This window comes from Amphiura filiformis, chromosome 16, assembly GCF_039555335.1.
Source record: "Amphiura filiformis chromosome 16, Afil_fr2py, whole genome shotgun sequence".
Taxonomy (NCBI): Eukaryota; Metazoa; Echinodermata; class Ophiuroidea; order Amphilepidida; family Amphiuridae; genus Amphiura; species Amphiura filiformis.
This window is the reverse complement of record NC_092643.1, coordinates 49,857,297-49,872,492: the sequence shown is the minus strand read 5'-3', so window position 1 is coordinate 49,872,492 and position 15,196 is coordinate 49,857,297. Positions and strand designations below refer to the sequence as shown.

General features: G+C 36.7%; 1 protein-coding gene across 2 annotated transcripts in view; it reads left to right on the top strand.

The window, feature by feature from the left end:
- LOC140136131 (sal-like protein 1) overlaps positions 1 to 15,196 on the top strand; it is a 60,484-nt gene that overhangs the window by 37,688 nt on the left and 7,600 nt on the right. The gene's annotated exons all lie outside the window — the stretch shown is intronic.

Sequence of the window (15,196 nt, the reverse complement as noted above, 5' to 3'; positions counted from 1 at the left end):
ACAATATTTAATGCGTTGAAGTAACGAACAGGCCTCTTAGATTCCATCACTTGAGTGAGTTATTGATATTCTAGCATCAATCACTCGATGGAGCGTATGAAGTAAAAAATCTGAAATTATTAACCATCTTTTAGCGTTGGGTAAAGTAGGGCATCACTGTTCAAGTAGCAGAACGGTGGATCATAGTCGATAGGCATTTGGCACCTCCAGTAAGCTCTCAGCGCCTCAAAAGCTCAACAGTGAAAAGCGATCCGTCGATTTGTCCCGAGCCATGTCTAACCTTACCGTTTAATGACAGGATGGCCGGGCGTTTGGCGGAGTTTGTACAAGCGCTCTTTACCGGCCCCTGATGAAACATCATCCCACCTGAAGGAAGAGAACTAGCCACTACTATGATAAGGGCTACAGTAAGTCAGGGGGTTCCTGTGTCATATCTGCCGGGTGTCGTAAGGTGAAGAGGAAGCCTGATTTGTTTACATTGCTACGATGATGAGAGTTAGGAGTGATATGGATACGGGATGGATGGGATATGTGGTAGTAATACAGGTTTCCACACAAGGCTCAATGTCCTATGGGGGCAGTTTTCTATCAATAACTGTTTTGATGATCATCTCAACAGGGAGAAATGTAAAATGCCGGTGATAAAGCCAGCGGGTCCAAGGGAAGAGTTTAAGCAGTTAATTTGTTCCAGTAATGCGCGTTCAAAATCTTTGGCTTTATTGACAACTTAGTGCCGCTCTGTCAGGACTTACAAGTAACAAGTGCTTCATTTTGTTCTAGTTTTCAATAAATGTAAAGACTAAAAAAGAATTTTGTAATTCGCAAAATGTTTTGATTTGAATGCTTTGTTAGCGCTTAAGATAAAAACGAGCAATTACGCCCTCAGAGGCATTGTCTTTTCACCTTTCCTACCCGTGGGCATTGAATGACTTGTGGGTGGTATTTCATGTTTAGATTACTCAAATGGAAAGTTGTTGAAGGGTTTTATGTGATTGGACAAGCGCAGAGACAAAAAAAGTAATCATTGATTTTCGCAACTTTGTTTTCTTAATGTTCGCGACATTTTTCCAAAAGTACATGGCTCATCATGAATGTGATAAAAGAGGTATGCGTACCGTATGCCTTTGTTATTGTTTTTGAGGAATGTTGCATTGTTTTTTGGCTAACCTGATGAGTATGAATAGAGGAGGGTGTCGTCATCGGGTGAGCAAATGCATGAATGATCATAGGCAAATGTACTTCACGGAGGTCGATTAACTTTTTTTGTTGCTATCTGCTTTGAGGCACATGCGTAAACTGATGATGAAGTCCCTTACCAAAGTGTCAGGCCTGAATTAAACCTGAATTCAGCTAGAAATCAGGCCTGAAATAATGACTGAATTCAGGCCTGATTCTAACCTGAAAAAGGGCCGAAATATTTAAATGAGATAAGCCAGAAATGTTAATTTCAGGCCTGAAATTTTAGCCTGAAAAATTTAAGCCAGAATTTTAGCTAGAATTATTAAACAGAATTATTAGCCAGAAATATTAACCAGAAATGAAATCAGGCCTGATTCTAACCTGAAAAAGGGCCGAAATATTTAAATGAGATTAGCCAGAAATGTTACGGCTGAAATCTTAGCCTGAAAGATTTATACAGAAAAAATTAGCCAGAATTTTAGCTAGAATTATTAAACAGAATATTAACCAGAAATATTAATATTTAAATTAAGTATGTGTTTGTCTCTGGCATGGTACAGAAGATAAATCCCCCCCCAATATTTTACAAGGGGGGATGCTCCATACAATCATCCCCCCCAATGTTGATGCCTGAATATGGGTTTCTGACCAAATTAACCTCATATTTGCCCATTTTAGACCCAAAAGTGCAAATGTTGGCACGCTTTGCGCGCATTTATTCCACTTTTGCACCATATTTCATCAGTTTAGCTTCAAAATGGCAACATTTTTTGCACTATAGACTTCTGTCGCCAAAAGGTGCTGGATTCACTATACTTCCAACAATTTTTTTCCAACCCCAACCCCCCCAATGTCAAAAAGAAATCTACGCCACTGGAATATGCACCAGTGGCATAGCGTCATAGGGGAGTTTATGTTTACAAACCACATCCTAACGTTACTACACAACTCTCCCAATATGCAGAAGGTGACAACTCACCACATTCAACATCCCCAAGACATAAACATGACATATACCACATTGCAACCTTTACAAAATATAACTCCTGGATGTAGGTGATAACTTAGTGCTCATCCTGGTGCACTAAACTCTCCAAATGACCCTCCTCCCATTTCAAAGTATATACAAACACTCCCAATTTATGCATCAACAGGTACACCACACCCCAAGTTTACCAAAGCACTTCAAATTTGGTGATGGTGAAAACTCACCACATTTAAACTCTACAATGACCCTCCCCCACTTCAAAGTAGAAACATCCCCAATACATCAACATTGCCCGAAAATCATCCCAACTTTTTAAAAACCAATACAAATTTACATGTACCACTATCATGATGTGACAACCTTTGAACTCTCCCAATGACAACTCACCATATTTGAACTCTCTAAATAACCCTCCCCACAAAGTACAACCTCCCCAAGACATCGGCATAACACCCCAACAACATTCAGTAACACATTTCACCTGGGTCAGCCAGCATCAACCCACATAATTATTACAAATAAATGATACATAATACATGCATGTCTGCTGAATTCAACAACCTTTATAATAGGCAATGTTTCCTGGGGAAAAAGAATGACAAAATACAGACTTTGAAACTTACGAACAGCTGATCTTCCTTCCACAGACATAGTTGGTATGCTCCCCATCAACTAGACACCGTTAAAAGACCCTAAAATACCCTTTAAACTGTTAATTTTTCAAAATTTGTGGCAGTTTCTGCAGCTTCAGTATATCTGCTTCCTTACAGTTGGTGACCTATGACCTAATATCATGTGACCATAATTAGCCTGAAAAATAATTAGCCAGAATACCAAATCTGGCTAATATATATATATTTTTGATTCTGGTTAATGTTTTAACCAGAATACAAAATCTGGCTAAATATCTTAGCCAGAAAACTTTTCAAGTTAAGACTTTAGCCTGAAATTGGATTCAGGTTATGATTTCTGTTTATTAAATAACCAGAATTGATATTTTGATTAATTTGTTAACCAGAAATTGATATTCTGGTTAATTTATTGGTCGTAGAATAATTTCTGTTCGATTCAGGCTAAATTAACCAGAATGTTTGGTAAGGGGTGTCAAAATGAAAAGGGGTTTCAGAATTTTGCTGCTACGATTTATTGCCTGGGGGCGCTGTCAGGTATGAATCCCATAGTTAAGGTATCATGCGCCTTGCTTGATGATCCTTACCATAAAAAATTAACCGACCATGATGCACTTGGTCAAGTAGTACATCGACCCATACATTATGGCATCTTTCCCCTCAATTTCATCGCCCACTATTCACTTTTAAAAAGTCAAAAGAAAATTGTCTGCATTTGTTAGTAATTAATGGTAGGAATAGCATACTTGAGGAATACAAAATCTGTGATTGCTTGATTGCTTGAGCAGAAATCATTGACCAATCATAAATGGCTGATGATACTAGTGCATAGGAGCATGTATCACATGCTGATAAGCTAGCCATGTGTATATATATATATAGGGTGGGGCTGTGAGGTGTGCGTACAGCTATGAGGTAGGGTTCCTGGTAGTTTGGTCGGCACACTATGGACCACAATAGCCTCATCCCAATGGCATAGTTCAACAACCTCAATTAAGCAATCATAGTGCAAAATTTGACCTCAAGTTGCAGAGTATGAGTTTTTGTACCCAAATTTTCAAAGGTCATTCAATGAATGTGCAAATGTATTGGGGTTAAAGAACTTTGTCCTGACAGATGAGCATGTTGTGGATCATAGTGTCAGTGGTCGTCACATCACCCCAACATTAGCTTGGCCCCTTGAGGGAGTAGAGAGTGCATGATACTTTGTCATCTGATTCCGATAATGAGATTTACAGCTGTATTGTGAATTGAAAATAATTTGGCACACATTAGATAAATTTGAGGCATTTAAAGCTGAAAAATGAGGCAGTATGACTAAAACTGTTGAGGGCTGGTTTTACTTGGAATTTTAAGTGAGTGATTAATCGGGCTGTATTGAATGTTTTTGAAAGAATGGGTGGAGGAGAGAGACTGAAAGAGGAGAGAAAGAGATAGACAAGACGGAGTGTAAAGAAATAACTGAAGAGAAATGCAACCTGCTTTTAGATTCAGCAAGAGGGGACAGTGAAGACTGATGGAGGAAGAGGAGAGAATGAGGGGAGGAGGGAGGGAGACAACTGAGGAAGGGGAGAGAGACAGACAACATACTGAGAGAGAAGAGGTATGATAGAAGAACAAAATAGAGATACAACCTGCTTTCAGCAAGACTGGAGAAAGGAAAGACACAGAGAAGAGGAAGAAAGGACAAAATGTTTGTGAGAAAAATGAAAGACACAGGATGAGGAAGAAGGACAGTAAATTTGTTTAAATGTACAAAAGGAATAGATTAGGAGATAGAGACAGACACCGGGATAGTGGACACAGGCAGGCAAAGATGAAGAGAGAGAGGCCGGGGAGAGAGGGAGAGAAGTAAGAGAAAGGATAGAAATAACAGGCTTTCCTTGACAGAGTAAACCTGGCAGTAAGTTATGAGAAAATGCTGATAGTGATAAGGAGCTATAAGGGAAAAGAAAAGAAGGGTAAATAGATGGAAAGAAAGAGAAGAAAAAGACAAGAGAATGAAACGGAGAAAAATTTATGGATATAAAGCAACTACAGGATGAAGAGGGCAGTTGTACATTTTATTTCACCCTTAATCAAATATCTGTTTGTGATCACTATCAGCAGACAGTAATGATTATAAAACACCTACATAACAAAATGCATAGAAGGGGCCTTGTAATAGGAAATACATGGACAGATAACTGATTTGATTTGACGTAATTAATTTCTTATGACTCATCAAAAGTTTCCACTTATTGTTTTTTTTCTTTGCATAGTTATCATGGTTATTAAAGTACAGTGCACTCTGACCATCAAGTATCTGCTGTGTTAACCCTCTCCACACAGGTGTCGACTGCAGATGACAAGTTTCAAATTTTTTTTGAAAATTCAAAAATTTCAGAATTGTAAATTTTTATGACCATATTTAGAATCAGTATGAAAAATGCATTAAAATGAGTACAAACAAGCCTGGTATTGGTTCAGTGGTTCTTAAGATAGCTCTTGATATTTTAAGAAAATATCTCAAAACTTGTACTTTATGTTGAAGCCTATGGCTAGCATGCAGATAATGCATTTGTACTTGAGTGCAGATCACAATAACCTTTGAACCAATACTAGGCGTGTTTGGACTCATATGAAAGCATTTATCGTACTGACTTCAAATATGTTCATGAAAATTCTTTAAAAAATTTGAATCTTGTTGTATCTTACAAGTTACTTACGTGCTAAAAAGGTTTAATGATTGGCTTAATGCAAAGTGCTATCTTCCTTCACGTGGTAATTAAAAACATTTGCCCAGTGCCATTAGCATATTTGTGAATTGATTTCATTATAGAGATTATTGTCTGGCTTTTATTATGATCGGTTTAATGAGCATCTGAGATGAGTCCATATATTGATAAATTATTTATGAATTCATTCTAGGCAATCTGGTTTTTAATTCTGATTGTTTTGGATGGATATTTTTCTTGTCTAAAGAACCTTTGAAGTTATATTGGTAGTTATTAAAATCAATAATGATTATCATTTTCATATTGTCGATCGACCTGTAGCAATTTACCGTAATTATGGTGTGACGTTATTATCGATGAATACATGAATTTATTTATGATGGTGCATAACTATTTCCGCAGGTTTTAATTGTCTGCGATTTATTTGATTGTACAATATAGGCCTATACTTGTTGAAGATGGTTGAGTAAGATTATTACATCTATGACAAAGTGGAATATATTCAGATTTGATATATTATTTTGTATTATATTGTCAAAATCATGTGTATAAAGTGTGTGCAGTCATGTCAACCTAACCACCTCTATTGAACACCTTTTATCTTCAGTGTAGAAAAGTGGAATTGTTGTAAAAATTGAATAAAGGTTAAACAGTCAAATTTCAATATTCCTGAATAAGAAGCTGATTTAATTTACAAATTTAGTTATCTTTTTTGAAGAATAATGTATTATTCCAATATTCTATTGATCTTGATATCCGGTGAGGCTGCAATGAAAAGGTGTGCAGTTTCAATGCTGTCAAAAGTGATCAGCAGTAAACCATGAAGAAGAAGCATTACTAAGCAACTACGGACATTATGATAGAATTATCATTATCATTTTGTGCAAATAATAAATCAAAAAAGCTAAGTAAAGAAAGATTAAAGAAAAAAATGAACAATTATAATTGTAATATAATCATTGATGGAATGGGTGCATAGCAACAAATGGCGCCAAGTGATAAAATGTTGTGGTGGGGATATGTAAAGCATGTCCTGTGAGAGAGACGTCAGGGTTCGTGTCATTTCCGTTGGTATTAGAAATTAATTTTCTTAATGGAATGAAAACTATATGAATTTGATATTGATGTTGCTCATTGTAGCATCTAATATGGAAATGAAAGATGCATAGTAAGACGCTGTACACCTGGATGTCTGATACCGGTGTCTAGATAGAATGCAAATAGTTTGGTGGATATCGCCCGACGACCTTTTTTTCACTGTTTTTATCTTACCAAACCCAGCTGGGATTTCCTTCTTGAAAATTCATGTAGCACATCTATATAACATGCATGCATTATTCACAAGCATGCATGCAAGGATTTTGTTTTCAGACATATATACGGTGCGCAAATTTTAAATGTGAACCGTATAATTATTGAATCGTACAAATGATCATCCTTTCCAACCAAAATGGTTGCCAATCATGTACGAGCCACACCCATTTACCAACTCTCCGGGCCGCTTTTTATGGCTTAAATGGGATGATGTTAAAACATCTTGGATCAGTTGAAGCAAAGCTCAGCTCCAGTTGTGCAGGCAGTGACGGACCTCAAGGGCTTATAGATGGGATGTTGATTATACGGCAATGTTATCAACAATGATGCCTTCAAATTGGTTATGAGCCACACCCAGATATGTGCCTGGAAGGAGATAGATGGAGTCAAGTCTTTCTTTTAGGTATAAATCTTGGAATTGGCCGGGCTTTTTATGGGCTTTGAATTGACACGCACACAGGCAAACCCTAAAGGCACGTGCGACCTCGGTGCTGCAACAGCCGCTTGAGAGTTCTCCTGTCTTTCGCTTCGAGTCGTCATGATGCTGTCGTATCCAAGATGGTATAGTCAAGGGAATTTTGTGGTATGTTTTGAATTTTACTTGATCATAATCAAGTCTAACATGATTATACATATCTTTTATCTTCGGCATAATGACTCCATCTTCAACCATTTTTGAAATGTTAACGATTCATATGCACGTCTGCAGCAGGGTCCATCTGTAGAATTCCTTCTTCAGATTGTTAGGGTTTTTAGGGGTTTTATCCTTTTTTGCTTGCTTAACAGAAGAGCAACGACTCTGGAACGCCCTCCCAAAGGGAAGTCAATGTTAAGCATCAAGTTTTATGTCCGATAAAGTACTCAGAATTGTACTATTTGTAGCAAATCTTACAATGTTTGACCAAAAGATTAAAACCTAGGTGGTACAAGACTCTCACTTGCAAATCATGCACAAACTGGTCAGAATATTGGAAAAACGATATCTATTTATGAAAATCTACCATTAACAGCTTGCCCGGAGGGCACAGAGAGAAAAAAGTGGCAATTTGAAGCCAAAAAATAACAATAGAAATAAAAGGCACAATATGAAATAGTATTGTGGTTACAACTGAACATAAAGACATAAAAATCAAAATTTCTTCTGGCAAATTCTATATAATACACAAAATTTTTGAATTGAGATCTGTACTTTTTGTTTGCGGTCATACACCTTCTAGCTACGCTATGACCTTACCTTGGCTTGAGGTCATCCCGTTTTGTGATGTATGTCTGTGTTTTTCCATTAGAATCGGGCCAGAGGGTTCCCTAACGATGATTGGGAATACGAAGGGGTATGTGACCCACCATTTAGCAGAACAGAATTGTGTATGCATACACAATCAACGAGTCTGTATTTCAGTTTTTAAGGGCCCCAAGCTATTTGCTATAGCAAATCTCTTTGACAAGTGTCTTTTGATATGAATTGAATAACCAACTAGAAGACATGGCACTGTTACTTCGGCTTTTTTATGCAATTCATGTGAAAAATATCTCAAATTACGAAAAAAAATTGCCAACTGGGGTTATGCTATTGTTATAGCAACAATAGCAATCGTTTGGGAACCCAAAGAATTTTTTTTTCCTTCAATAGTCATCTTATTTTACGTCTTAATTTTTGGATTCTTGCCGAGACATTTGCCCTCTGATGATGATGGTTTATTTTTTAAGGCATTTCTTCAATACTTTAAAAGTTACCGTGGTAACCCTATTTTAACACCGTCACATGTGGAGGACAAAATTTGGTGCCTTCTTGAGATTGGTTATGGTGATTGATAAGCTTAACACCTCATCCTAGAATAGACAGGTTGTCATAAGAACCGAACTTTGATTTCAAATTAATCTGCTTGAACTCATCCCAATGGCATAGTCCAATAACCTCAATTAAACAATCATAGTTCAAAATTTGACCTCAAGTTGCAGAGTATGAGTTTTTGTACCCAAATTTTTCAAAGGTCATTCAATGAATGTACAAAAGTATTGGGGTTAAAGAACTTTGTCCTGATAGATGAACATGTTGTGGATCCTAGTGCCTGGTGGTTTCCATTTGCATCCGAAAGAAAAATAATCCTTAAAATTCAAACGATTGTAGTAAAGTAAATCCGGTAGTTGACTGCATCGGAATGTATGTTGGCTTTTAAAATATTATACGTTATATAAATATGGGGGCAGGTATGACTTCAATTGTTTTCAGTTGGACTGAGTGAAATGCACTTTAAGATCTTTTCCAGAAATGTAAGCCTTAGGGTGTGATGTTACAAGTACAGGTGCTACAATTGGTAACATTTTCATATTTACCACTTTCTATTCATAAAAATAGTACACTAGCCTTAACTTTCTATGCCAGATTGTCTCATTTTAGCCGGAAATGTATTAGTCTATGATTTCTGTCAATCTGGATGCTGATTGGTTGAAGTTTCATCAGACAGAGTGCTGATTGGTTGGGATATTATTGAGTTGAGCTCTGATTGGCTGAAAGTTGGTAGCTCATAACCTTGTATCATAGTACATGTTGTTCATTCCACTGGAGGCATGCACAATATCCCACAATGCAACAGAGTAAAGATAAAAACATAATGGAAACCAATAAAAAGGTGCAAGTCGATTTCTAGGAGGCAATTGGCAATTAGCGAGATGGCGTAACCAACATGAAATAGCGAACTGTCAATAGAAATTGAATGCAATGTGTATTATTAGGTAGTGCATCATTGGTAATATATATAGGGCTGCCCAGAGGGGGTAAGACACAGGACAGACATCTCGGTAATCAACCATGTCATTAGAAAAATTGGTATCGGCATCGCCCTAGGCTTAAAAACATGCCCAGTTCATCAGAAAATGAAAGCAAGAGAAGGACACTTTTTTGTCTTGACTCAATCCAGGTTACCATATCATCGCTAAAGTTTTTACCTATCCATCAACGGTGTTGTAAAAGCTTATGAGTCGGTGAGGAATCAGAAAAAAAAAGTCAAAAATCAGTGTCATTGGCCTACAGGCTTACCCCCATTGTGGAGCTAGCATCCCCCTATTACAAGTTAACCAATTATATACATCAGTGTAAACCTCATCGGATCGGTTCCGACATAACAAAGTCTTTGTTTTCACAGTGAACATCAATTTTGCCATGGTGGTATACATCCACACCTATCATCACCTTCCATTGCAGGTAAATCTAAATCTCTGATGAAATTTTGGGAATATAAAAGGGTCCCATCAATGGCTCGGGGCGTATAGGAAATCCAGGGAGAGAGCAAAAACATCAAATATTTCTACAGAAAAGTCATTCCTTCAGGTGGCACAATTTGTCTATTTGTTCAAAATATGCTGTTCATCAGTGTTTTGGTTCAGTTCCAATTATCTATCACTGTCTAGCTCGATACTATGGGGACAACTTTTTTACTTCATTTCGATGAAAATCTGGCCAACTTTGATTTCTGTTGAAAGATGCAAAAATTAAATAGTTGTTTTCTTCGATTGGTACCAGATGGTACAAGTTATTTATTTTTTTCTTTGTTTTTAAACAGAAAATAAAACAGGAATAGAAATAAATAAAAATGGGTTGTCTTTTTTTTTTCTTCCTCTACATTTCTTTCTTTCATTCTCTCTCCTCTCACCCTTGTCTCTCTTCTGTTTCCTTTCTCATTCTGAGTCTCCTCCCTCCTCCTCCTCTCTCTCCCCTCTCCTCTCTCCCCACTCTCTCCTCTCTCCCTCCCTCCCTCCCTCCCTCCCTCCCTCTCTCTCTCTTCTCCCTCCTTCCCTCCCTCCTTCCTTCCCTCCATCCCTCCCTGCTATCTCCCTTTCTCCAACTTTTAGTATATATTCCATTCTATTATCCCTCTTTCCCTCTCTTCTCTCTCTCTCTCTCTCTCTTCCCCTTTCTCTGTCCATTCCTCCATCCTTCCATCCCTTCATCTGTCCATTCCATCTGTCTATCCATCTGTCTGTCCTGGGGTCCGTCCATGGTCTATCCATCAATCCAGCCAGACAACTTTATTTTTTTGCTTCCATTAACTCTTGGTCTATTTCTTAAGTCATTCACTTCTTTCAAAAAACGGAAAGAGAAGGAGAGAAAAAAACTTCCCCATCCAATTTTTTTCTTTCCTGTAGTCTTCAATATCTTCAGCTAAACCCTGTCTTGCACTTTCTCGCTTCTGAACTTTCACTTGAATAATATATCAACAATAACTTTGTGCATTGCACATATCTTCTTGTCCGCCAATGTCTTAGAAGGAATGCATACGTCTCCTAGCTTACAGAGCAGATGTAGCACATTAGAACCGAACATGGAGGGTATTTGTGCGAGAAAATATAGCCGCAGGCCACGCCAGCATTACAGCATTATAATGCAATGAGTGTATGGATGTGACGGAGTTTGAATATAAACCCAGCGGCTATATTTTTCCCAAAGTAAATAGAAAAATAACAATTGATAGAAAATTTTGCGCAAATATGCATCTCTCGCTGACTTTAATAGAGATTAGTAATGCTTAAGAAAGTCACAAGATATAAAACTGTTTGTTATTCTTGTCATTTTTTCAAATTGCAGCCTTGGTATTAAAATGCCATTTGCATCGCCATTTGTATTTGGTGAAATTTGTGGCAAAGTGTGTTTCTTTTAACATCAGAAAAAATCATAACATTGGCTATAAAAGACATAATACAATTTTTGTACTCATGTAAGTGGCACTTGAGCCATTAAGATTTTGCCATCTCTTCATGACCATTGTTAGGGAAGGGTTTCTGACAATGATTATTGGAGGAAAAGAAAACTTTCGCCCGGTGGTAAAATAAGAAAAACATGAGATAAAGTGGCTTTAGGGCGACATCAAATTGAAGCAATTCATCACAGATTTGTTCTTTCTTGTGCAATTTTGATGAAACCGTTAGCATTTTCATCTCGGCTTTTGATATTTTGTTGCTTTTGTGATTTCCCATAATACCATAACTACTATCCAACGGAAATGTGATCAATGAGTTTACTTTGGTTTTCTACATTTGAGCAAAACAGCCTTGAAGGTAGAAACAGGAATATAAGTCTTGTCCAACGTCAACTGGTGAATCTTGATTGCAAAACTTTGAAGTTTTAACCTTGAGGGTTTGAGCGAAAAGAGAACATTGTAATTTTTTCTGAAAGACATATATTCAAAATTTTCTAACAGTCTGGAAATGGTTCAGAGAAGCAGAGAGTACTGGAAATGATAAGTGTAAACTCGATCTCAGAGTGTGGTTTTATGATGTAATTTATGACTGGTCATGCAATTATTGATCATCATAAACCCGAAGATAAGATTCATAAAAAATACTATACATTAAATAATATTCAAGATTAGAAGCCCAAATTATCATTTATTATTTTAACAAGTCCTTTCTTGAATGCAATTTAGTGATAAAAATGACTACCTTTATCATGGGAACTTTTACATATATATCTATTACCAAAAGACCTTTTTGATATAAATCAGTAATTCATGTAATTATAATCCTATCAGTAATCAATGAGATGTGAAACTTAAGTAAAGAAGAAATGAGATTAAAATAAAATGGTATTATGGATACTTAATGAATAGGATTATTACTGTAATCTTTCAATTTTGACAGGTCACAATCACATCATATCATATTTACAGATAGGGTCTTCCTACATGCAAACCTTTGATTTGTGTGTGTGGGGGGGGGGGTGCAAAACCACAAATTAATAAGCGAGACAAAACAGCTTAAATGAAGGAGATATCATTTAGCGTTAGATGGTAACAGGTTTTGCATTCATTTTATTAAAAATAAGTGATTTATTGACCAGTAGTAGTAAAAAAACAGTATAATCAATGACTTAAGAGCCAAAATCATCCATCTTATTTTAAACTCTTTTATCTAATATAATAGCTCACAGCTGAAGGTTGAGAGCAAATAATGAAACACAAAATCTTGGCTTTCTATGAGGCCCTTTGTCTAAATTGTTTTTCAATGGACTTATATTGATCCTAAGTTAAATTACACATGGAAGCTCTTCTTTCATGTAATAACTTTCTATTTCTGTAATATGTTAATGTGATGCCCAACAGTTTGTGTAATCATAACATACCTTTTCTACCCTTCTTGAGAAGTAAATAAGATTCTGTGTAATTATATGTGTTCAAATACAGCCAAGGTGATTCTTTTGTAACATTCTTTTACTCTCAACTAGATTTGTCCAAGTCAAAGAGCGAAATTTTTGTCTATCTTTTGTTATGTTGTGGACAGAAATTTTGTTTGGTTACTTTCATCAGTTTTGCTAACACCCTCTGGGAACAAATATGTAATTATAATCACCCAATTGGCCATGATCAGTTTTAAGCTTTCCTCTCCTCACATACACATCTGCAGAGGATGTATCAATATTAATTTGTATGAAAAGTACAACAAAAATGGAAAATTTTTGCATGTTAACGTTTCAAACATTCAAATAAGTAGAAACAAGCCTAGTATTGGTTCAGCCATTCTTGAGATTGTCACTTGATAATACTATCTTGGGGTAAATGTGTTTTAATTCTGTTTTTGTTCCGGGTATTTGGGTCAAAACTGCAGGCATGTTCCAAGCAGTAAGGGGGCAAACGACCTTATTTTGGTGGCAGTGGTCAACTGGAAATTGACCGCAAGGGGATAGACATTCTTGTAGAAAATTGTCATTTTCTTATCAGATTTTGCACAAAATTTTATAATGATTTTAGAAGCCTTCAAGGTACAGGGCAAACTTTTCACCTTTTTGGTGCCAATTTTTAATGGGGAATCAATATGGTAAAGAGATAACTTGTTAAAGCACCAGCTTGTTGATAATTAAGGCATATCTGAGTAGCTGTTAAACTGGTGATAAATATTAGGGCATGAATTTGTCAAATTTATGAATTCAATTTAGTTTCAGTCACAAAAAGTGGTAACTTTGTTGCTTGATTCACATCCAAAGAAGTAGTGACCAAATTCATCAGAAGTTTGGGAGTTTGCCAGTCTGAAAGGAGTACAGGAGGTGGAAATATATAGGAAAAAGATGGGAAAAGGACATGTGGCAATGCCTTAGTAAATATCCCTGTCTTTGAATTAGTATGTATGTGTCGTTTAGAGCATGTTTATACAGGTAGGCCCATATTTTGCAAAACATCTTTGTTGTTTCTTCAAGTTTTGTTAATGTTCCTTTGTTTGACTACCTCAAGGCGAATTGCTCACTTCCATGAAAAAATAATAATAATTACATTGATTGTGGTATTGGGCTCACAAATCAATAAATAATGTGCTATGTTACTCAAACAAAAAGATTTGAAATTCATCACCATTACTCAACAGCCTTTTTTTAGCAGTTTTGTACAACAGTTAAATAAAACATGATGAATCATGAATGAATTGATTATAAAACTTTGGGTAGATTTTCTTCTCACATTATTAACCCCCTGGACACTACTGGTCATCTAACAGCATGTCTGATTGGTTGATAACTCAAAATGCTCATTTCAATTGCCCAATCATGACTAGTCTTTAAACTATTTATGGCCAAACTTGCATTTGCAGATGACCTTATTAATGCCCTCCTTGGTTGGTTGAAAATTGGACACAATATTCATTTTGGCCAATCGGCAGGTAGTTCTCATACTCATAGGGTTAATAGATGTAGATTGGTGTTCTATCATGTATGATTCCTGCTGATCCTCTCTCAATGTTTTAAAAAATAATCAAAGATTTATCAAATTTAATTACCAAAAACACATTATTGTATCCATGGTGATGATCCTCTTGAGGAATCTTAACAATGATGAGGATAATATGATTATGGGATCCACTCAATCCTGTGATGTGACTGATGGAGTGTGGGTGGAGTAGGACTGATTGAGGGGGATATCCTAGGGGATTGGGTATTCAATTAGGTTTAATATACAGGAGGAGGGGGACTTCTCTCAAGGAAGGGGCTCAGTAGTCAATTAGGTTTAATATACAGGAGGAGGGGGACTTCTCTCAAGGAAGGGGCTCAGTAGTCAATTAGGTAGCCTATATGGGAGGGAGGAGTTCTCTAATACTGAAGGGGCTCAGTAGTCAATTAGATATATGGTATGGGAAGACTTCTTTCAAGGAAAGGGCTCTGTAGTCAATTAGGTATGGAGGGAGTACTTCTATCAAGGAAGGGGCTCAGTAGTCAAATAGGTATACGGTATGGGAGGGAGGACTTCTTTCAAGGAAGGGGCTAAGTAGTCAATTAGGTATACGGTATGGGAGGTAGGACCTCTCTAAAGGAAGGGGCTCAGTAATTATGCATGTGAGGGAGGACTTCTTTTGTTGAAGAAAGCAGAAATATCAGTTCTTTTGCTAGATTTAAC